This window comes from Acomys russatus, chromosome 11 (genome assembly GCF_903995435.1).
Source record: "Acomys russatus chromosome 11, mAcoRus1.1, whole genome shotgun sequence".
Taxonomy (NCBI): domain Eukaryota; kingdom Metazoa; phylum Chordata; class Mammalia; order Rodentia; family Muridae; genus Acomys; species Acomys russatus.
This window is the reverse complement of record NC_067147.1, coordinates 14,583,046-14,607,557: the sequence shown is the minus strand read 5'-3', so window position 1 is coordinate 14,607,557 and position 24,512 is coordinate 14,583,046. Positions and strand designations below refer to the sequence as shown.

Genomic DNA, 24,512 nt, shown 5'->3' with positions numbered 1-24,512 from the left:
TGCTAAGTCTGCAAACATACATGTCTGATGACACATCTGACCTGGTTCTAAGAAAGGAGGTTGCTTGTACATGTGACGAACGTATGCACACCTGTGAATCCATAGGGAAAGATCTCCAGGTAATGTGACAAAGGCAAAGAGTATGGAATGACCATGCTCTGTGCACATGACGCACAGGGCGTGGGGCTGTACCTCCACTGGGACCGCGCATGCAGGAAGCACTGATTCAGTCCTAACACCCAACAAACCCAGCAGGGTGGCACATGCCTGTAATACCAGCACACAGGCGGTCTAATTTAAAAACACTTTTAGCGAAAGAAAAAGGTCTATTTAAAAATAAGAAGATGGAGTCTGTCGCATAGGCAGCTGACACTGACTTCTGTAGTCTGTTTCTATTCCTCCTCCTCAGATGAAGAGTAATAACAGATTTTAAGACATTAACCACCTCCAATGGACAATATTCCTGTTACTGCCCAGCCCACTGCCCACTTGAAACCTGCTAAACAAACTGGTCTTCCTTGAGGAAAAAAAAAAAAAAAAAAAGAAGGTAACTACTTCATACATGAGAAATTTCCTTCTTGAAGTGCCTTCTTCTAATTTGCTGCAATCCAGACTCTCACTGGGTAAGTGGTGCTAACCAATGCCACATTCCACCTGTGCACTGGCTTTGTGACATTTTCTCCAATGGAGCTATACATGACTTTCTTTAGAGATCTACCTGGCTAGGATGTGGCTCAGTGGTACAGCCCCTGGATGTCATGGGTGATGCCATCAACTTTACAGGTTCAAGAACCACTTAGAAGATAAGTGTCTGGGCCTGTCTGTGAAGGATCATCTAGATTAGGTTAAATGAGAGGAGGGGAGACCCATGCTAAATATGAGCGCCACGTTTCTGTTTCCACGGGCTAGGGTTTTAGGCTGAATAAAAGAAAGAGAGCTAGCTGAGCATGGCATTCGTCTCTTTCTATTTCAAGACTGTTGATGCACTGTGACCAGCGCCTTGCTGTTTTCTTTTATACCTTCCTCTCTATAATGAGCCATAGCCCCTGGAGCCAGGAGTCAGAATAAAACCCTGCTTCCTCAAAGTGCTTTTATTGAGCATTTTGTTGCAGAAACTAGATAAGGGAACACCACAACTAGTATTCATTAGTCTCTCATTTTCATCACTAACACTGGAAAAAAGTTGAGATTGTGTTCATTAATGTACCAAAGTGGATGGCATCTATGCCGGTTAGTTTTTTGCTAACATAACACCAGCTAGAGTTATCTGGGAAGAGAGAACTTCATTTGAGAAAATGCCCCCATCAGTTTCCCATAGGCAACTCTGTGGGTCATTTTCTCAATTAATGATTGACATAGGAGGGTCCAATACTTGGGTGAGGTGATCCTGGGTTATGTGAAAGCAGGCTGAGTGAGCTATGGGGAACAACCCTGTAAGTAGCATTCCTCTATGGTCTCTGCCTCAGTTCCTGCCTCTAGGTTCCTGTCTTGAGTTTCCTGACTACAAGCTGTAAGATAAAATAAACTCTTTCTTCTCCAAGTTGCTTTCGGACATAATGTCTTATTGTGGCAATAGAAACTAGGACAGTGTCTAAAGTGGATTGTATTTGCCGGAGCTGGCCCCACAGTGTACCCTAGCCCATGCACTCTTCCTATGTTGGTACATCTTCCTCCTCTCATTGAGAGGATCTGTGATCACTCATGACTGTAATGGCTGAATTGTGACACGCCCCCCCCACACACACCCCTTCATACAGTGAAGTCCTAACATCCAGTGGTTCAGGTTACAGCCTGATTTAAAGATAAAATATGTAAGATCATTAAATCAAAGTGATCTGGAAGACTATGTCTTTATCAATAGGGGAGGTGTTCTTATAAGAAAGAAGTGTCTATAGAAGTAGATGTCTGTTTACTCAGAGAGATGGCCCTGTGAGACACAGTGAGAAGGTGGCGTCAGGGGACATGATCCCACTCAGACCTCGATGTCAGACTTTCAGCCTCAAGAGCTGGAGAAAGAAAAAAAAATTCTGTGGCTTTCACCACTTAGTCTAGCATCTTGCTGTCTATCTCCAACAGACAAATCCAATTTCTGTCTTACTTCAAGTTGCCATGACAGAAGTATGGCAGATAGAGGGGCCTAAACGTTGACATTTATTTCTCATACTTCTTGAGGCTGAGAAACCAAAGTCGGTGATTTGGATTCTTATGAGAACCCTCATCCTGGTCTGCAAAGAATGTCTTCTGATTGTGTATGATCTAAAAATGGGAGAGAGAGAGAGAGAGAGAGAGAGAGAGAGAGAGAGAGAGAGAGAGAGAGAGAGAGAGAGAACAGTAGCTATTTAAGTAGGCACTAATAATGCTACAAGAACTTCATCCTTATCTGAACCTAATTATGACCCAACGCCCACCTCCAAAACCCATCACATTGGGAAATAGGTCTTCAGCATGCAGAGTTCAAGGCTACAGGTATCCAGTCCCTAGCTCTTCCCTTTGACTCTTACATCCCTAGAAATACCTCAACCAACAGTGTAAGGTGGGAATATTGTTCTGAGACTTCCAAGGCTAGCTCATAAAAATGCAAAGCACTCTCGGCTGTTCTCTTGGAGTGGCCATCTTGAAATCTAGAGCCAAAGGAAGCCAGGTAGCCTAGTAAGGAAACCACATAGTATGGGTGTTTGGGAGACTGCCTAGGCATCTGATGTAGAACAGATGCAAATGAAAGTTATTCTGAAAGGCTGGGGAGGAACAATTCTGAAAGGCTGCCTCTTACACCTTTTCTGACAGGAGAGAAAGTGTTATTATTTTGATATGGGTAAAGTTATTTGTAGAACACTGGTGTATTCCCCAACACACAGTTCTTCATGATTATTCATCAGCTTTGTTATCAGCCCATTTTATTTTATTTTATTTTATTTTATTTTATTTTATTTTATTTTGTTTATTTTATTGAGACAGAGTCTATGTAGCCCAGGATGGCTTTGGACTCACTATGTAGCCCAAGCTGACCTTGAACTGTCAGCAGTCCTCCTGCCCCAGCCTCCTGAGTACTAGGATTTGTAAGTATGCATCACTGCAGGAAGCTACCCTACGCTTTTTCTATTTTGAATAATACCTGCTCATTGAGCAAATAATATGTTCCAGGCAATGTTTTAAGCACATTTCATGTGTAATTGACTCCTCACCACAATCACGTCAAGGGTGGAGTGTCATTGTGAACGATGCCACCAAGTTTCAGGTAGACTGTCTCATGATCCGAGATTTGCAGGCAAGCTGCAGAGCTGGAAAAGTCGGGCCCGGGTCTCTGTAGTATTCACCACAGGCCTACAGCTGTAGCCAGTCACTGAAGTCAGGTGGAGTGCTTACCCAATGCTGTGATCCAATCCAGCTCTTATTCTCTCTACCTTGTCCTGAGAATCACCCTGTTTACCCATTGCTTGGCAACACTTTTCAGAGAGTTGTTTTGGTGGGCTTTTTGTTCAGTTGGTTTTTGTTTGTTTGTTTGTTTTCGCCAGGGGCTTCCTCTCTTTTCTCTATTTACCCAAAGCTGTTTATGACTTACCATAGCATTTACCTCTTCAGAAAGATATCTGCAATCCTGTATTAGCTGCCAAGATCTAATAATAGCCTGGATGTTCACCAGTAGACAAATGGGTATCAGAATGTGCACTGTGTACAATGGACTATTAGTCTATCTTAAGGAAAGAGATCCCACAATATATGAACACCTGGATGGACTGGGAAGTAAACCTGCCATAAAGAGGGGAAAGCTATGCCCACAAGATGTTGTTCATCCCAGGAATTCAGATAGTCAGTTTCATGGAAACTGTGAAGGGGATTACAGTTGGCGAAGGATTTCATAGGGCAGCTGTTGGGTGTGTGCAATTTCACTTATACAGGTGAGTGGCTCTAGAGATCTGCAGTCGACACTGTGCCTATAGATAACAACACTCCATTGTACCTTGAAGATACGTTCCAAGGAGCAGGCAAGATGGCAAGATGGCTCAGTGGGAAAAAGCACTTGCTGCCTTAAGCGTGATGGTTGGAATTCAACTTCCCAGATTGCACAGCTAAAGGGGAGAAGAGACCCCACACACTTGTACTTTGGATTCCACAGGTGTCCCATAGCATGTGCACTTGCAGCCACATAATAATAAATACCGTTTAAAAATTCAAAATACCTTGTTCTACTTTGCTGTGATAAACGCGATGATTGAAAGCAGTTTTGGGGAGGAAAGGGTTCCTTTTTGTCTTATACTGCACAGGGCACCACAGAAAGAAGCCATGGCAGGAACCTGCTGGCAAAAACCGAAGCAGAGACCACAGAGGAACTCTATGTATTGGTTCATTCTTATGGCTTGGACAGCCTGCCATATGCAGCCCCGGACCACTTGCCTAGGGGTAGGACTGCCCACAGTAGCCTGAGCCCTGTCACAGCCATCAAGAAATGCCAGGTGACTCTAGTTTGTGTCAAGTTGTCAGGAATGGAACTAGCCATCACTTGTGTCAAACGCACAAAGGTCACGTTGTGGTTTTGCCACAGCAAAAACTTAAAAACAGACTCTTTAAAAACCTCAAAATTCTGTTCCCATGCAGGTTTTCCTATTTCTTCTGCTCTCAAGGTCTGTGGCAAGGGCCTGCTGTGTTTGCTGGTGGTGTAAGCCATCTGTGCCACCCCCAATTAACCACTATTGGATAGTTCTGATTCCTGCCCTGTAAGCCGAGCTTGTGCTGGGGGCAGTCAGTCTGAATTACAAAGCAGCTGAGGTCCAGATCTAGTTTTTCTTGTTGTCTGTTTTGCTTTTTTCTTTGGACTCTGTTTATGTTTAGCATATGCTGAGTTCATGGCTGGGAAGACAACTCAATGAGTACAAGTGTTGCATAGAGGACCAGGAAAAAGAGATATATCTGGGGCTTGCTGGCTACCAGCCATGCTGTAGGCTCACTAATAGATCCTGTCTGAAGGGACAAAGGTAGAAAACAATAGGACAGGATGCTAATGTCCTCCTCCCACAGCCTTTGTGCATACTTGCATGGGTACGTCTACCTATCTGTGCATATATCACATACAAAGGACATACGTATGCATGAGCCTTGTACATAGCTCACACAGCCATTAACAGAAATGCAGAACTGAATCTAAAACTGTCCACCTTGAGGGCTTGGTTAAGGTTTGTGGCTTTGTTCTTCTTCTGGGAAAAACACAGCTCTCTGTCAGAAGGAAAAAGTCCCGTGTGAAACATACATGGAATTAGCCGATCTGTTAAATTTTTGAGCTTGCTGCAGGGTCAGCCCTGTGTGTATTGTTGCCATAATATTGCATGTGACCAGATGTCCTTGACTTGACCTTGTGGGAATATGTAAACCATGGGGACTCAAGGAGGGATGTCTGTGGGAGGGAGGATCATGTGATGCGGAGCAAATGCTATTTGCAATTCCCTGGCTGCAAAGTGATTTCTGGGAAGTGGCAAGAGGTGACTCCACAAAGAGCTTCAGGCCCCTACAAAGACAAGACCTTTTTTTTTTCTTTCTTTTTTTAATGGGGATGGCAAACTGCCAGCTGGGCAGGAAGTGGCGAGCAAGGGCTCTGACTTTAGGTCCTGTTTTGCTCAGCACCAGCTTTTCTTTTGCTCCATTTTTCAGCATGAAGCTGCTTTATGGGCAGAAGACAAGCTGAAGGAATACTGATTCGCTGGTTTGTGCTGGGACACCAAATTCATATGTGGGGGTAAATAAAAGCTGATTTAAAAAGTGTATTAGGGAACTGGCTCTGGTGGCTCAGGTCTATTATACCAGTGCGTGGGAGACTCTTGGAAGGAAGCACAGCATGAGTTTGATGTTAACCTGGGCTTCATAGTGAATTCCAGGCTAGCCTGGGCTACAGAGTGAGACCATGTCTCCCCAAAACAAACAAATAATACTACATCAAATCAAATACAACTAGAAAAGCTGAGAGTAGAGGAGGTAAAATGATGCAAATATAGTGTACAATTCTCAAACAAAATAGATGTAAATACAGTGTACAATTCTCAAACAAAATACAGCCCAGCCCATGTAAATAAAAGAAAGAGGGAAGGGAGAGAGAGAGATAGAGATGGATAGAGGATAGATAGATAGATAGATGTAAGGATATATAGATAGATAGAAAGACAGATAAATGATAGACAGACAGATAGATAGATAGAGATAAATGTAAGGATATATAGATGGATAGAAAGATAAATGATATACAGATAGATAGACAGACAGATATACAGGCAGCTAGACAGACATATTATAGATAGATAGATAGATAGATAGATAGATAGATAGATGGGTAGATATATGGATGGATAGATAGATAAATAGATGGTTGGATGGATGGGTGGGTGGATGAATGGATGGATGGATGGATAGGCATGGATAAACAGAGAGAAGCCAAAAGTGATAGCTCATTCCTGTAACACACACACACACACACACACCCTGGGGAAGCTAGCTCTTCAGAGTATCACAGCAATAACTTTTACAGCAAGAACAATCTGATCCCCCCCCCCAGCTTTATATTTACAAACATACATAATGCATGCTGGTGCTTATCCAAAGAAATGTACGTTAGTGCTTTTGTGTTATACCTAGTTCTCTGTGCACAGTCCTTAGGTTCTGGGAAAAGCTCAGCCTTGCCTACTGTGGAGGTTGCCCCCTCGTGTCACAGTTCGACCTCAAGGTTGCTGTTGGTATGTGTGGCTTTAATTCAAAAGAGAAGAGGGCTCCTTCAGTCTGAGGTCAGGATAGGAACCAGAGATATTTGGGTGCAAGCTCTCTCTTAATTTTGTTTACTTAAGAGGAAAAAAAAAAAAAAAAAAAAAAAAAAAAAAAAAAGAAAGCCATATGTCTCTTTGAAGCCCAGTGGGACTGTTTGCACTGAGATCCCACGGAGAAAGCCCAAGCCCGTTGCTGGAATGTTGGTCTCACCATTTATTGTCCTTGGATTTAATGCCTGCTTCACACTTGGAATAAAGATTCATTCATTTCTGCGCCAAGAAATACAGAATCCTATTGTTTTCCTGCCCAAATTGTTTCAAGACCTTCTTTTTTCTTTCTCCTAGTCCTCTGTCCTGAGGCTGTCAAGCCCAGATAAGTATCTCAGTTGGCCCAGGATCTGGTCTCCACAGGGACAGTATCTTTTCCTTGCCAGAGTGCCTTGCACAGAACACCCTATTGCACAGAGCAGATCTGCTGCCCTCGGTTCAGAAACCTCACCCCTTATTAAACCTTCTGGGTTGCCAAGGCAGATTTACTGTAATTCCCCACCCTGAGGACAGTTGTGTCATTTTAATAGGCAGGGTGACAGCCTGCCTTTGCTTAGTGGCAGCCAGCCGGGTCCACAGAGAGAGATGAGCAAAGATGTTCCACATGCTATGACATGTTTCGTCTCAGAGCACTCCCTGCTTAAGCCGAAGAATAAAGGCTGGCTTAATTAAGTTGAACTCAGAAGTGTGAAAACATAATAGGCAGAAGGGATTCCAAGTTAAGTTGGTTATCTCTTCTGAGTAAAACCACCCACTCCTGGGGGCTGAGGGGGGCGGAGCACAGCCGACAGCCTGAAAAATCCCTTTTGTCTTCCTTACAGAATGTTTACATTCACTTAGGGAAGCCATGTTGGATCTTTGACGTCCTCCCTCTCCCACTTCCCTGACTCCCCAGGGGCCTGCCATGGCCACAGAACCCCTAGCCTCCAGCTTCAGAGATGTTGGACAAGCATGCCATTCCATACTGCTCTCCTCCAGTTTCTGACAGAGGCAGCCTTTCTCTTCTTGGACCCCTCAGCTGAACATCTCCTCCAGGAATGTCTTCCCAGTTATGTAGACTGTATCCTTTTCCTTTGTCTATAGACTTCATTCTGCCTATTTAAACAAAACAAAACAAAAACAATAAAAATGCCCACTCTTTCTGAACCCAAGTCTCCCTCTACTTTTCAAGTACCCGTTTCCCTTCCCTTCCCTTCCCTTTCCATTTTTTTCTTCCTTTCCATTTTCTTTTTCTTTCCTTTCCATTTTCTTTTTCTTTCTTTTCCATTTTCTTTTTTTTCACTGTCCCATTGTTCTACTTCTTTACCTCCTACAATACCAAGTCACCTACAAATCCTTGAAAGACTCAATCCCACAATTCCTTCCCCACTAGCTAAGAAGGCTTTTCCTGAGAAACACCCCATCTCCGGGTATAGGTGTTCCAACACTAAGAACCAGGGTAGATTAGATTCCTTACTTGTGGAATCCAGACCCTGTCTTTACCTCACGGCTTTGTTTTTTAATGACTACATATTTATTTAGCACATGTGTCCATGTGCATTCATGTCCTTATGCGCGACGGGAGTGCATGCCATAGCATAGCATGTGCGTGGTGGTCAGACGCCAGCTGTGGGAGTCAGTCAGTTCTGTCTTCCTATCATGTGGGTCCTAGGGATGGAGCTCAGGTCATCAGGCTTGCTGGCAAGCATATTTCCTCTCTGAGGCAACTTTCTGGCCCGGCCCCCACTGCTTATTTTCAGCTCAGCGTTCATTAGTGTGAGGACTGAACACAAATTTCTCTAAACGAAAGAACAGACTCACCATTCTCAGCTTTCCAGATGTAATTTACAAAACCATCTGGCTTGCCTAAGTTCCCTGTCCTCATCCTCAGCTAGGGATTGAACCCAAGGCCTCTTACATGCTAGGCAGATGTTCTACCAATGATCCCTTAGGCTGAGAACAACCGAGGACTCGGGTTTCCTCATATGTACAGTTACAGGGTGCCTACTATGTGTTGGGTGGTGTAAGAACATTTTGTCTGCTCAGCAGATATTAAAAAGACTAAGGTAAGTGCTATTGAGATGACTCAGTGGGCAAAACATTTGCCACCAGGCCTAATGACCTGACTTTGAGCCCCTGGACTTACAAGGTAGAAGAGAACTGTCCCTGAAAGTTGGTCTCTTACCCTGACATACATGATGTAACCTCATTGCCCAATAAAATAAATAAATGAAGGAAATGTGGCACTCAATGCTCTTGTTCCTCTCTTACTATTTTAAGCTGAAGTAATTGTTTTGTTTTCAATTAGAAAACAGCAGTGTTTTAAATTTATAAAAATTCCAGATGGGGTTGTATCTGACTCTTCCAGATTAGTGATCTCATTAAATTAATAGTTTATACTTTTTTTTTTTTTTTTGCAAGACTGAACCTCACTCTTGGCTGACAGTGGGTATCCTTAGGTCTGGCCTGGTAGGACATTAGCCAACGTGGTGGAGGAAAGTAGCCGATACTGTGTTAGCTCTCTCTGGGACTTTCCGCCATGTTGGCTCATTTGATGTGTGTACCAGCTGTGGCACAGAAGGCTTCTTCTGTACCGAATTCACTCAATGATTTCCACTCAGCAATTGGTTGTTCCTCAAGAGCCACCTTTATTTCTGGGATGCCCCTGTCTGTGTGGCAAGGAGCAGAAGGTGTGTGTGATGTCCAGCTAGTCACTTTCTTCCTCATGGACTGGTTGTTTTGGTTGTTCTTCCTTGATGTCCTCCTCATCCTTCTAGCCAGTCAGGCATAAAGACTGGGATGTGCCATTCTCCCATGACCCTTTCAGGACAGCATCTAATAGACTCACTGTGTAGCCAGAGCTGGCCTCAAACTTTCAATCCTGTGGTTATAGGTATATACCTTCCACACCCATTGCTGCCCCGATTCCCACCATGCCTGCGTTCCATGCTCACTGTTGGTTCACCTCATCCCTGAAGTTCAGCTGGAGGCTTTACTGTAAGATGAAATTGACTAATCTCCTAACGGTCTCTGCATCAGGGGCACTGATGGAAGGTGAAGAAATCTCCAACTTCACCACTTACATGAAGCAATCATCTTCCAGGACTTTCTGGAACGGAAACTCTGTCATTTGTGCCAGGGTAAGCCATAGGGTAAAGCTTAAAGCACCCAAGCAGGAAAGGGTCATGTGACTACCGGCTGGAAGAGGTGCTATTTTAAGGACAGTGTGAGATGTTGAGTTAGGAAAGTCTCCTATTGGTTAGAAGAGAGCTGCTCCACAGAGAGAAACTGTGAACCACATAGACACATACCCCTTTCCAAAATTTCCAGAAGAAAAAAATTAAAAAGGAAAAGAAGTGAATTTAATTTTAATAATATGGCTTATTTAGCCCAAGTGATTCAAAACAGCATCAGCTCACTGCAAATACAGTACCAAGAATGAAAAGAAGGGAACTATAGAGTTGGTTAAGAGCATTTGCTTCTCTGGCAGAGTACCCACTTCTGTTTTCTAGCTTCACATGGTCACTGGCAACAACCTATAACTCTGGTTGTTGTCCAGGGAACTGGACAGTCCAAGGGAACTGATGCCCTCTTACGGCTTCTACAAGAAGCAGATACACGCATGGTGCACATACACTCATGCAGGCAAAATACCTGTGTAGATAGAAATAAAATAAATAAATCTAAGAGAACTTTTCTGAAGAATCGAAAGAAGGGACTGGGAAAATGTCTCAGGAAAAGGCTTTACGGTGCATGGGTGAAGATCTGAGTTCAGATCCTCAGCCCCCAATGAAAGGCTGTGTATGGTGTGCAGAGCTCTAACACCAGCACTGGGGATAACCAGGGCAGAGACAGGAGGACTGCTGAGTCTTGCCATCTTGACTACAAGCCTAGGGGAAAAGCTGACAAACTTCAGATTCAGGGATTGCACTGCCTGGTTTTGTGTATCAACTTGATACAACCCAAGTTATGAGGGAGGATGGAGGGAGGGTTGAGGAGTCTGGTTCTCATGGTAGCCATGGCTCCATGAGATCCAGTTGTAGGGCATTTTCTTAATCAATGGGGATGGGCCCAGCCCATTGTGGGTTGTGTCATCCCTGGGCTAGTGGTCCTGGGTACTGTAAGAAATCAGGCTGAGCAAGCCTGGGGAAGCAAGCCAGTGGGCAACACCACCCTCTGCATCTGCTCCTGCCTCCAGGTTCCAGCCCTGCTTAAATTCCCATCCTGACTTCCTCCAATGATGGACTGTGACCTGGAAGTGTAAGCTGAATAAATGCCCCCCTCCATCCTCCATCCCCCATCTCCCACAACTTGCTTTCTTGTCATGGTGTTTCATCACAGCATTAGAAGCCCTAACTAAGACAGGGATGCTCTGATCCATTGCAGTAAAGCACAGATCACTAGAGAGGAGGGCATCCAACATCATCCTCTGGCCGAAGCACACTTGCTCAGCTGCATACACCGGAACACATGTATACATTCCAATATACCACACACAGAGAGAAAGAAACAAACTGCTGACCAATATCTCATATGAATGCCAATCCAAAAGTCCTTAGCAAAGTATTTGTAAGTAAAACCCAGCAATATATGAGAATTACATACCATAGCTATTCCCTATGTAGAGCTTATGCTAACTAAAACAAGTGAATTATTATTTTAATTGAATTGTGTCTCCATGTGTGCATGAGCACTGAAGCACGCACACAATGGTGCACTTTCGGATGAGAGGATAGTCGAAGGAATCAGTTCCCACTTTCTACCTTGTGGGTGCTGGGTGTTTAGCCCAGGTTGTCAGACTTGGCAGTGGGTGCCTTTACCCTCTTAGCCATCTCATCAGACAGATTATTTCCTTTTGCTTTTTTTCCTCGAGTTTTGTCGCGCTCTCCCCATCCTACCCACTTTCTTTTCTTACTAGATTCTTCAGGTTGTAGCTAAATGTTACTTTGAGACTTTCTTACCTTTTCTTCTTCTTCTTCTTCTTCTTCTTCTTCTTCTTCTTCTTCTTCTTCTTCTTCTTCTTCTTCTTCCTCCTCCTCCTCCTCCTCCTCCTCCTCCTCCTCCTCCTTCTCCTCCTCTTCTTCTTCCTCCTTTTCCTCTACCTCTTCCTCTTCTTTAAAATAAAATCTGAGGCAGGGCCTTAAGTGCTGGGATGGCTGCAGATAGCACTGTCTTTCTAGTATCTGCGTTCAATGCTGTAAGTCTCTTCTGCTCTGCACCACTTTGACTGTGTCCCACAGATCTCACTATAGTCAAGTCAGGAGACACTGTCTAAAACCAAACCAGAGGCTCACTGACCTCCTTTCCCCTTTTGTTTTGAGACTGGGTCTCAAGACATTGTTGGGCTGGCCTTGAACTCATGCTGCATTCAGACTGGCCTTAGATTTGAGATCCTCCAATGTCATCCTTCCAAGTAGTTGTGATGACAGACCTGTGTCACCAGGTCCAGATAAGGGTTTTTGCTTGTTTTATGGCACTGGGAATTGAAACCATGACCTTGAACAAGCAAGTGATCTCTACCATTGAGCTATATATATATCCCCCCTCTCTCCCAGACAGACAGACAGACAGACAGACAGACACACACACACACACACACACACACACACACACACACACACACACGAGAGAGAGAGAGAGAGAGAGAGAGAGAGAGAGAGAGAGAGAGACAGAGAGAGACAGAGACAGAGACAGAGAGAAAGTGCTACCAGCTGGTACATAAATAAGTTTTGAGGTAAGGGACATGTTTGGTGTAATGAGGGACATTATCGTGTGCTTACTACAGGAGGCATCTAAAATGGGGGGAAAAAAAAAGGAAAAAGCACCTGTCTACTAGCTTTCAAAATTGTGCCTATAAATTTCTGTAAACTGGGAATAAGTCACTTCTTCAAACTTTTGAAACAGACCTTCCCTCTGACCTTTCCCGGGATAACTTGCTGTGAATTCCCAAGTCACACTTTAGAAGGAAGGGTGGATTCTAAATAACCTATTCTTCGCAGCTCTCTCCCATCGGTGCCCATCCCTTGGGAGTGGGGTTAATTACCCGTTTAGAATGCTGTGGTTTAGATGTCCGCCCCCCCTCCAGTAGGCCCCACAGGCTCATGTCTGTGAACACAGGTCCTCAGCATGTGGTGCCTCTTTGGAATCTTCCGGTGGTGGAGCCATGCTGGAGGAAGCGATTCACTGGTGCAGGCCCTGAGGTTTGACTGCCTGGCGCCACTTCCTGTGCGTCCTTTGCTTCCTGGCTGCAGAGGCGATCTGACCAGGCTTACCTCACTCCCCTGAGAACACCAAGCCTTCTCTGCCTTGAAATGTGAACCAGAACAATGCTCGTTCCCCCAAGCTCCACCTTGAAATTGCTTCTTGTCAGGCGGTTTGTCACAGCAACAATAAAAGCAATGTGGTCCTAGATTAGGGGCAGAGAGAAGAGTGTAAAGGGAGCAGGATGGATGATGGGAGAAGAAGGACAAGAGGGATGGATTTGGATAGACACAAGTGCACACAGAGCACAGGTTAGCATCATGGGACTACTGTAAGAAGCAGGAGACACACCTCTTTAGGGAAGATGCTGCACAGGGTGAGGTAGAGACAGGCTAGCTTTCAGACAGAACCTGTATTGTGTATGCAGTGACCCTCCTAACCGCTCCATGGACAGATGCCCTCCTGCCGAGTGATGGACACAGATGTGATCTTGCATGGGCTAGTTGCTCTGACCTAGAGGAGGTCAATAGGTTTTCGCCTGGTTACAGATTGGATTTGGGGTCCTTTGATCAAAATCCCTTTTTCTTAAGCCAAGAGAAGTCTCTGGTCCCTTACGTCTGTTTCCCAATCTTCTCTGGGATGAGTTAATGGAGCAGTGTTGAAGGACAGAGAGAAACTGGCTATGTCTCCCATCACCCTCCCCTGTGGCAGGAAGTCCAAAGGGCCGGGCAGGCCAGGCCTCACTTGCTCTTTCCTTTGAGACCGTGGCCAGAAGGAGGGGTGGACGTCGAAGCAGGAAGGAGGACTGATGTTGTTTAAGGCTGCTTGGCACAGTGGGTAAAGGCCTCCAGGCCTCTGGCGGAGGCTAGCACAGAAAGGGACAGACAGGGCCAAACTTCAATCATTTCCCGTCAGTGTTTACATCAGCAAGCCCTGGGCACTGCCTGGTTGGCAGCCTGGGTGCTGGTAGCATTTGGCTCATTGCCCGATTAGAGAGAGGTTCCAGATTTTTGGAGGTGGTTAGGGGAAAGCAAGAACACCGTGTCCTGTTCACTCAGAGGCTATGGAGGCCTCTGTTGAGGCCAAGTATGCAGGTCACCTGGTCTCAGGGCGATACACCCGCCCACACCAGGCCACAGGTGCCAGTAGGATTCTGAGTCTGCAGCTGGAAGAGGTCTTCGTGGAGATCTGGTGAGGCTTTTCATGCCAGCTTGGGGAACAACACCCATCCATGTTATAGAAAACTGTCTTCCAAACCTAGTGGCCATTACTATGGACATCAGAGCAGCTGCCATTGATGGCAAAAAGCCCCCTCAGGACAGGACCTAGTCACACTCTCTTATAGAAGGGGTATGGATGGTCACAAGCCCTCACCTGGGATTGCAGCCTCTGCTTCCTACATGTTCTTCTCAGCTGTGTTTAACTGTCTGAGCTGTCTGCAGTCTCCTGCTCTTGGGTGGTAAAGGAGTACAGAGAATGTGAAGTTAAGTGCATAGCAGTGGGGAAGGCGCCATTCATGCTCGGGTGAGACTGTGCAGGGATGTGGGCACACTGGGGCCGGCTGCACTCCTGTAAACAATCCCTCACTCTTACACACTCTGTAAGTTAAGCCCAGAAACTCATTGACGTCCTAAGTTGGATTTTTTTTTTTTTTTTTGAAACAGGGTTTCTCTGTGTAGCCATGGCTGTCCTGAACTTGCTCTATATACCAGGCTGGCCTCAAACTCACAGTGATCCAGCTGCCTTTGCTCCGGAGTGCTGGGATTAAAGGCATGTGCCACCACATCCGGCTTTAGTTGGATGTTACTTTGATTTATTTTAGGTACCAAATCTAGGGTGTGTTAACATTTGTTCAAAAGTTCCTAGGAAACACTGCATTTTATAGATAAAACAAACGAGGCCTGGCCTCACCTCAGGTTATGTAGATAGACATTAGACACAGGGAGGGAGAGGATGAGATGGAAGCACAGAGTGGATTCCCTTAAGGGTCACTCTGGTAACCATGTCCACCGAGGCCAGCATGAGTAGCACCACGGTTTTTCTCTCCACACCCCCTCAGGCCACTCCTACCCCCATCATCTTCTTCCAGTATTGCCAGAGTCCGTCTCGTAAGCCTGTTGTCCAACGGTGAAGTGTGCCGGGCCCCCAGGAGCTGAAGTAGTCAGGCGAAGTTTACAAAGGAGGAAACCTCCATTCAAGCCTTAAGTCTTTGCAGCTTAATACGTCAGGTTTTGAGGGAAGGGACAGAGAGTGTTAGGCATCCTAGGATGCCTACTTTGTAAATGGTTATTGTATTTAGGTGTGTAGATGTTTGCACATGGGTGTTTATGCCTGTGCATGTGTGAATGGAGGCCAGAGGAGGTTGTTATATCCCTCAGAGCTGTGGTTACCGTCAGGCTTGTGCCACGGCTGCTGGGCTCTGTTCTCTGGTTCTCATGATTAGGTAGCAAATAGTCTTAACCACTGAGCTATCCAGCCCTAGAATTGATGGTTTATTATATGCTTGTTGTGGCAAAGCACTGCCCATATCATCTAATCGTGTGCTGAGTGTGTGTGTGTGTGTGTGTGTGTGTGTCTGTCTGTCTGTCTGTCTGTCTGTCTGTCTGTCTGTCTATCTGTTCAGAAGACAAATACTGAGTTCTGGAGACTAGAAATCCCATGGATAGAGGACCAGCTACAAAGTGTCAGTCATTTGCATTGGGGTTTCTCTGGGGGGAAGTTACCAGAGCCATGGGCCAGAAAGACGACTACTCGTTCACCTGGAGCATCTGTCACCTGCTCCAAGACAGAGCAAGCAGAGGCAGGTGGCAGAAAAGCTGACCCCCAGGGTTCAGATCCATCTCTCTGCCTGTCTCTGGCTCTCATTTTCAAATTGTCTTTGGCACAAGCCATCAACTAACAACCTGAGAAATATGTCTATTTCCCTAACTGTAGAAATGCTCATGCGTGTGTGTGTGTGTGTGTGTGTGTGTGTGTGTGTGTGTGTGTGTGTGTGTGTGTGCGTATGTGTGTGTGAAGACCAGAAGCTGATGTTGGGTGCCTTCCTTAATCACTTCCCACCTTATCTTTTTGGGATAGGCTCTCACCCAGCCTGGGGCTCAGCATTTTCATTGGACTGCCTGCACATCGAGCCCATGGGACCTTCTGCCTTTGCCTTCCCAGCGGTGTTGTGACAGACCCTTTCCATGGCATCTGGGGGGTCTTAACTCAGTCCCCATGGCTGTGCAGTAGGCGCCACCTCCCCGGTACTCGCCCATTGAGTCTTGGCAGTGACTCGGCTTCATGGGATGGACATGTCATGCTAAGTAGCACCAGCTGGTGAACGGGATGGAATTCAAACCTTAGCACCTGAGTGACAGGTCCTCACGCCTTAGCACAACAGATGCCATGTTAGAGCCACTGAGGCATCGTCCTGACCTAAAAGCCCAGCACGCAGACCTTAATGTCTGTCAAAACTTGAACAAAGACCTAGTCCATCCAAGTCCATAGTTCTCGGAGAGTCTCTACATGTACCAACCTTGCTTTTTGGCTACTGTAGTTCCGATTCGGGCTAACTGTTCTCGCTAACTGAGGTGTGGGTTTTGTGCTTTAAAACTCACCCTGGAAAAGGCTTGGGACTGCACTTGGGTCTTGAACACCCAGTTTTAGTTGCTGGCTAGTTAATAAAGACTTTCTATTGGCTTGAACCCATGTCTGTGTGGTCTTCTCTGGTGGTGTGTACCTCGTAACATCTGCCTGAATTGCTTCTCATGGCAGCACAGGAGAGAAAAGAGAGTGCTCTGAGAAGAAATGGGGAGATGAAGAGTGGAATCAGATTGGCTGAATGGGTCCAAGAAACAGGACTTGCCTGTGGATAGGTATTCTGCATTTCTTGGGCATCTGCGGATCCGTCACCTAGCCATTATACCATGCTATAGAAAACGAAGCTGTAATGCTATACATGGGATCTCTCACTGCAGTTTCATGGGATACGCTGTCAGAGCACCCACTGGGCTAATGAAATGGCATGTATGGGTATGCTATCCAAGCCCAATTCCTGTGACGGGAGGAAAGGCTGCTAACCCATTATCACCTATGTGCACATGGCTTTCACTAATATGAATGCTCCTGAGAGTAAAAAATGCTTTTGTTTAGCTTAGTTTAGCTAAAATCTTTCCAGCCCCACCATCCTCCCTACCAGCTGTCAAATGAAATTGATTAAATTAAATTAAATGTATTTTCTGCTATATGATTTTAATAGAATTACAAAGAACTTAGACTTGAGAACTTCATTGCCTCTTTTTAAAAGGGTTTAACGTTCTCATTTTAAAAAGATATTTATCGTTTATGTGTATAAGTGGTTTGCCTGAATGTACGCATGTGCATTTTGATGTGTAGTACCTGTGGTGCCAGAAGAGGGCATCAAATCCCATGGAGCTGACGCTACATGTGTTTGTGAGCCGCCACATGGGGGCTGGGAATGGAACCAAGGTCCTCTGCAAGAGGAGCAAGTGCTCTTAACCACTGAGCCACGGCTCCAGCACCCTGACCTCATTTGAAGACTCTAAAACTCTAAAGTGATGATTTAAGGTTATATCCTGAGACCTCTGACAAAACTGTGTAGTGGCATTTCTTTTGCCAACAGACCCAGAAAAGCTATTTTTGCCGTATTGTATGAATGAGCAGCTGTCATCTTTTGAAATGCGCTAAGACTTAGTGTAAAGCTTGCTTTATTATGCACATTAGGGACTTGCAGTTTTTGAATTTAAACATACACACCACACCATGATTTGAGAATAAATGAATTCAGAAGCCCAAGGGGACAGATTTTTGCCACTCAGCTGTGTGACTTCAGGTGACCTAGGCAATATTCCAAAGCTTTATTTTCATTATTTGTAAAGTGGGAGCAAAAATAGGAGCCACCACAGGTGATTGCTTGTGAAATTTAGGGAAGACTCCACATGCCAAGTTCCTGGCATCAGCGAATCTTCCATGCATGAATGCTAAATTGGGAGGTGAAATAAATTAGTAGGTTGACCTCAATTATTTCTATGCAAAGGCTATTTGGGTCTACAGGGAAGGAGTGGTTAGCAGTGAGGGATGGGTGAGGGGTGAGGGGTGAGGGGAGGAAGTGTGGGACAGCAGCTGAAAGAGCTGCTCAGAAGGTCCCGTGAGTCAGTCCTTCAGGTGGGAGTGGGGGAGCATATGGAAGCATCTTTACATGTGGAGAGAAGTGACCACCCTTCTTACCACAGAAAAAGGGCCCTCCAAAAATGTCACATTTTCTACAAAGTGGAATTTTCCTTGTCTTTTAGGCTAGAAATCTTTTTTTTTTTTTTTTTTTTTAACGCATGATGCTTTTTCTCAAAGACCATTCAAAATGCATACAAATAAAATAATGTTTATATACGTACATTTAATTTCTTTAACTTTTGAGGGGTTTTGTATTTTTGGTATTTTTTGTTTTTACTTCCATCCCTCCCTTATTTCTTTCCTCCCATTTATTTATTTCATATGGAAAAAATATATATGCACTCATTTGTGCAGAGGAAGACACTGTCCTGCTCTATCACTCTGAAGTCTTCCCTGGAGACAGAGTTTCTCGGTGAACCTGAAGCTCACCCTCACCATTTTGGCTAGGTCAGCTGGCTAGTGAGCTCCTAGGATCCACTTGTTGCTGCCTCTCCAAAACTGAGGCTACAGACATGTGAGGCCATGCCTTACTTTTACATGGGTATTGGGGATTTGAACTCAGGCCCTCATAATTGCACAGTAAGCTCTCTGACCACTAGGCCCTCTCTCTGGCCCCTTTCCTTTCTTGAAGAGACAAGCTCTTTCTTGCTTTGTCGCTTGGCCTGGGCCAGGCCGCTCTTATGTAGCCTAGGCTATCTTCCAGTCTCAATCCTCCTGCCTCTGCCTCTAGACTTCTGGGATGACAGGCCCGTGCCACCACACACAATAATGCCTGTTCGTAACAGCATCCCAAGGACAAGAAGACCTTAGGAACTTTAGTGATTTGCTAAAGGGAGGCCTTGGAGACCCCAGGGATGTCAACTCACAAGTGAACAAGTAATGGCATGTGCTGATTGAGCTTGAGGGATCTGCTGATGGTGACTGCTTTAGTTTAATCATGATTGTTGAAGACAAAAGGACTTAGCGTTGGCTCTTCATGCCCTGAGGCAAATCAACTGGCATCTGACAAGGTCATGGGAGATATAAGAGCTACAGAGAGCCAAAGTAATTAAAGACTATTGACAGAGTAGCAGACTCTTACCCATTGGCGACCTCTGTGTGTTGCCTAATTCTTAGTTGATTTTCTTCTGTTTCTGGCTGCCTAAATAGATGGGTCTTCCCAAATCAGTATAGTATTGTCATTTTTAATGTGTAACTTTGTAAAAGCAGCATGAAATGTCCAGACCTTCAGACTATAGACCTTTGAGCTGGCTGGCTGGGGGCAGAGGTACTGAGCTTGGTGAACTGGTTAATTCTGCGTGCAGTGTGATGCGTCATGGAGTGTCTGGATCTTCAGTCAAACGTCATTCAAGCTCTCCCTGGGAAGGACATTTGAATGACATGTCAGTGATGAGCCTGACATCTGGGTTGGGAGTCTGAGTAAATTATACTTGGGTCTTGAAGGAGGCATGCCTCATCTAATCAGTTGGCCTTGAGAGACCAAAGAGGCCAGCATTCTCTCAGAGAAGAACTCTGCTGTCTAACTGCCAGAGTGGAGACACCATTCTGTTTTCAGTCTGAAGCTTTCCTTGCCAACTCTTCCAGTCAGAGTGGTGCCTTTACCTCTCTTGAGTTCTCAGACCTCCTGACTCCAATTGGAATGACAGGTGACTGTCCTGAGCCTCCAGTATGGTGTCTATTGACCATGAAACATCTTAATTTCCTAAGTGCACAAGCTGACTCCTTATAACAAATATTTAACTAGCCTCCCTCCCTCCCTCCATCCCTCTCTCTCTCTCTCTCTCTCTCTCTCTCTCTCTCTCTCTCTCTCTCTCTCTCTTCTTCTGAGGAACCTCAATGTGCTTGCAAAATTAAACATGCTTTTATCTGGCCATGCTGGCATGCCTAAGCATTTGATGGGCCAGTGTAGTCCTCTTTTCCACAGTTAATTGTGCACACCCTCATGCCTGGCCTGCTGCCTAATTGTGAGCAGATGTGCAAGGGCAGGGAGAGTGTGGATTCCTTAAAGATAAGCTTATGCCTCCACAAAAGATCCCCATCATTTTATGGGTTTTAGTTTGGAGGTTTTGTAAAAGACTTATCCATGACAAGCTAAAGATTGAGCGTTAACTCACCAGCGCAGATGTGAGAGCGTGGTGTGGCCACGCCTTGCCAATGAGGGTCTATAAAATACGCAAGCAAAGCACCGAGATTTTGAACAGTCTGTACTAGAGTCTGCTCTGAGGAGTGAAAGTTGATGTCACTTCAAGTTAAAGAATGTATTCAAAGAGAATGAAGAGTAATTTATGGGAGGTGTTGCAGTGAGCTGAAGGCAACAGGAGTTTGGGTGAAGGTTAAAAATAGACGTAACCACTTCATGATGGCTCAGTCAGAGCCCCAGAAGAATCCTACGGAGGCCTGTGGTCTCTGGAAGTGATATTACAAGGCCAATTGACATCTTCCCATGTCAGCTCACACAACAAAGACACTCCCTGTCTCCCAGGTGATTTTACATGCTGTCACTTTGACAACATTGTCCATCACACCTCCTCATGGACATTTGTTTTGTTTTCTGTCAAGGACAAATGCATAAATATGACATACAAGTCTTTGTGAAGGTGTCATGTTTTCCTTTCTTTTAAAATAGGATAAATGAATAGGACCAGTGAATCACATGATGTGTATTTATTCAATGTATTTGAAACATTTCCCAACTATTTTCTAAAGTGGTTGTACTGTTTAACCATGCTATCAACAGTGTTATGCATACTCTAGTTGTCCCTGCCAGTACTTAACTTTGTTAGTTTACAAGTTCTTGGCTGAATAAGTAGATGAATATGCCACATGATCAAGCATCTGTTACACACACACACATAAACACACACACACACACACACACACACACACACACAGGGGTGGGGGTGGGGAAATCTCTTCAGCTTGCAATGTGATTGCGTTTTGAAGCATACCCACCAAAATTTGAAAATATTTAAGTTGGAAATGTATTTAATACAGCCACTGAAACCTGTAGCAGAGCAGTCTATCTTAGTCTAGAGCAGGCCAAAGTCATCTGGCATGAAGCCTATTTTAGAGTAAAGAGCTGGCTTTCCCTGTAATGTGTTGAATACTCTACTGGTTAAGTGTCTGTGTGGGTATAGGTCAGTACCAGCATACAGCTACAGGAGCGTGACTCTTAACTGGATCTATCACAAGGCTGTGCCTTTAAATGTTTGCTTCCTTTCCTGTCTATGTGATACATCCATCACAGGGCAGCAAGAGGGACCTGGGTAGACAGCGGTCACTTCCAAGCCTCAAATGATCCCCCTGCCTGAATCTCATTTTCGTTTTTGAGAATGAGTCTTAAGTAGGCCCCTTCTGAAGCTCTGGGACATGTATGTCTTCTATCACACCCAACTCTCTGCCTTATCAATTCCAGAGTCTCTGTCACTCTATTACAGCACCGTAAGTTTAACTAATACACTGAGTTATCACTATTTTTAAAATATATTTCTTATATAACAGCTCTCCTCTGTTCTGGTTTCCAAGAACACATTTTTATGTCTTTGGTTGACCAGATCAGCAAGACATCCCAAATGTCGGATTTTTTCTTGTGGCAGTTCATGTTTTACTCCTGGCACCATTTATTTCTTAATTTTGTTCATCTGCTTAAGCTGGATTACAATGTAATAACAATTTCAAAATGCTAATTGATTAGATTTAGTGTGTCTCGTTTTATGTTGAGGTCTTTGATCCACTTGGACTTGAGTTTTGTGCAGGGTGATAAATATGGATCTATTTTGCATTCTTCTGCATGCAGACATCCGGTTATACCAGTACCTTTTGTGGAAGATGCTTTCTTTTTTCCACTGTATGGTTTTGGGGGATTTCTTTGGCAAAAATCAAGTATCTGTAGGTGTGTGGGTTTATTTCTTAGTCTTAAATTCAATTCTGTTGACCCAGCTGTCTGTCTTTATGCCGATAGCATGTGGTTTTTATTACCATTGCTCTGTAATACAGCTTGAGTTCAGGGATGGTGATTCCTTCAGAAGTTCTTTTATTATACAGGATTGTTTTAGCTATCCTGGATTTTAATTTTTCCCTAGAGGTTGAGAATTACTCTTTCCAGGTCTGTAAGGAGTTGTGTTGGTATTTTGATTGGAATTGCACTGAATCTGCAGAATGCTTTTGGTAAAATGGCCATTTTTATTATGTTATTGAGCAAAGGAGATCTTTCCATCTTCTTTCTTCAGAGACTTGAAGTTTTTGTCCTATCGGTCTTTCACTTGCTTGGTTAGAGTTACACCAAAATATTTTATATTATTTGTGGCTATTGTGAAGGGTGTTACTGACCTAATTTCTTTCTCAGCCTGCTTATCTTTTGAATAAAGGAGGGCTACTAATTTTTTAAGCTAATTTCGTATCAAGCCACTTTGCTGAAGGTGTTTATTAGCTGTAGGATTTCCCAAGTAAAAATTTTTGGGGGTCCCTTATGTATACTATCATATCATCTGTGAATAGTGATACTTTGAATAGGCAAGCAAGAAAAAAAGGTTTATGTCTCCCATGTATGATATATTATAAACAGACAGTTTACCATATCTATTGATAGGCTCTTAGCTTATGCCAATCTTGATATATTATACTTACATAGATATCATTTTACAGATATGCACATAGAACTCTGGACTAGAATTGTTTTCTATTTAACTTAGTTTTATTATTATTATTATTATTATTATTATTATTATTATTATTATTATTATTATTTTATGAGAGAGAGAGAGAGATCTCAGTGCTCCTATGGCAAGGTGTGAGACAGAGACAGGCAAATCCTTGGAAGTTTATGGGCAGCTGGCCTGGCACACAGCACCCTAAAAACCTAAAAAACCTCAAGCAAGGTAGAAGATGAAGGATAACACCCAAGTTGTCTTCCACACACTACACTGATGAACATTTGTATGTACACACACGCACACACACACACACACACACACACACACACACACACACTGTAAACACACACAAAGATAAAAATAGAAATATACCTGTCATTAAGCTAGTGTGTTGCTGTTTTGAATAAGAAAGCATTTGAACACTATTCCCATTTGGTGGTGCTGTTGGAAAAGTTTATAGGGAGATGCAGTCTTGAGGGCGGGCTTTGAGAGTTTACAGCCCAGAGGGGTGGGGTTTGCTCTCTCCTGTTCATGCCTGCAGGCTTCCTTCTCCTGCCACTTGCTGCTGTGGCTTCCTGTAAGGATGGACTCTTACCCCCCTGGATCTGTAAACTGCAGCAAGCCCCTCCTTCCTTAAGTTGCCTTTGGTCGTGATGTTTATCACAGCAGAGGAAATGTAACAAATACAGACATATCCAGAGGGGCCGCTGCTCTGAAGAACCTCACCATGTTGTTTTGGGAAGGACTTGGAAGACTTTGGACTTTGCCGAGCTATATAAAGGGCCTCTCATAAAGGCTGCCATTCATGACCGTGGCCACAGTGACCCCCCTTGTGAAAGTGGTCTTTTGCGATCCCTACCAATTTAAAGCAGACAGAGCTGTTCATCGCCACAGAGGGAATCTACACTGGACAATTCGTGTACTGAGGCAAGAAGGCCCAGATGAATACAGGCACCATTCCTGAGGGTGCTAGCATGTGTTCTCTGGAGTAGAGGCCTGGGGACAAGGGGCAAGCTGGCATGAGCCTCCAGGAACTATGCTACAGTCATCTCCCACCAGCCAGAAACCAAGAAGATCTGAGTGAAGCAGCCTTCGGGGTGCAAGAAGGCCATTTTCTCAGCCAACACAGCTATTGTCAGTATGGTGACCTGTAGAGGCAGAATCGACAAACCTACCTAAGGCTGGCCACAGATACAAGGCAAAGAGGAACTGCTGGCCATGTGTACAGGGTGTGGCCATGAATGCTGTGGAACGCCCCTTAGGAGGTGGTAACCAGCAGCAGGATAGCAAACCCTCAGTTATTCAAAGAGATGGCCTCGCTGGGAGCATAGTGGGTCTCATTGCTGCCCTCTAGACCGGGTGACATGAAACCAAAAATGTACAGGAGAAGGAGAAACTAGAGCTCAGCAGCTTAGAAAGTATGTCCTTCCGCAAAAATAAAGAAAAGAAAAAGCTGTCCAGCAGGAGCCTGACATCCAGCATTCTGGGATCAGTGCAGACCCTGCAGGCCCAGATCAAGAGGTCTCAGGAAAGAACCACATTGGCACCTGGGCTAAGGGCTATTCGTGAGCTATTTCACAAAGAATCTAGCTGCCTTCTGCCCATGTCCTGAGAACTTGCAAGCAAAGATAAAATAAAATAAAATAAAATAAAATGAAGCAATTATTCTGGCTAAAGAAATGCCAAGACTGCATATAACATTGGCCCGATGGCACAGTTA

The 24,512-nt window shown here is 44.6% G+C and overlaps 1 pseudogene; it reads left to right on the top strand.

The window, feature by feature from the left end:
* Positions 1 to 14,031: 14,031 nt before the first annotated feature.
* LOC127195301 (60S ribosomal protein L8-like) lies at positions 14,032 to 24,404 on the top strand (annotated as a pseudogene).
* Positions 24,405 to 24,512: the final 108 nt, after the last annotated feature.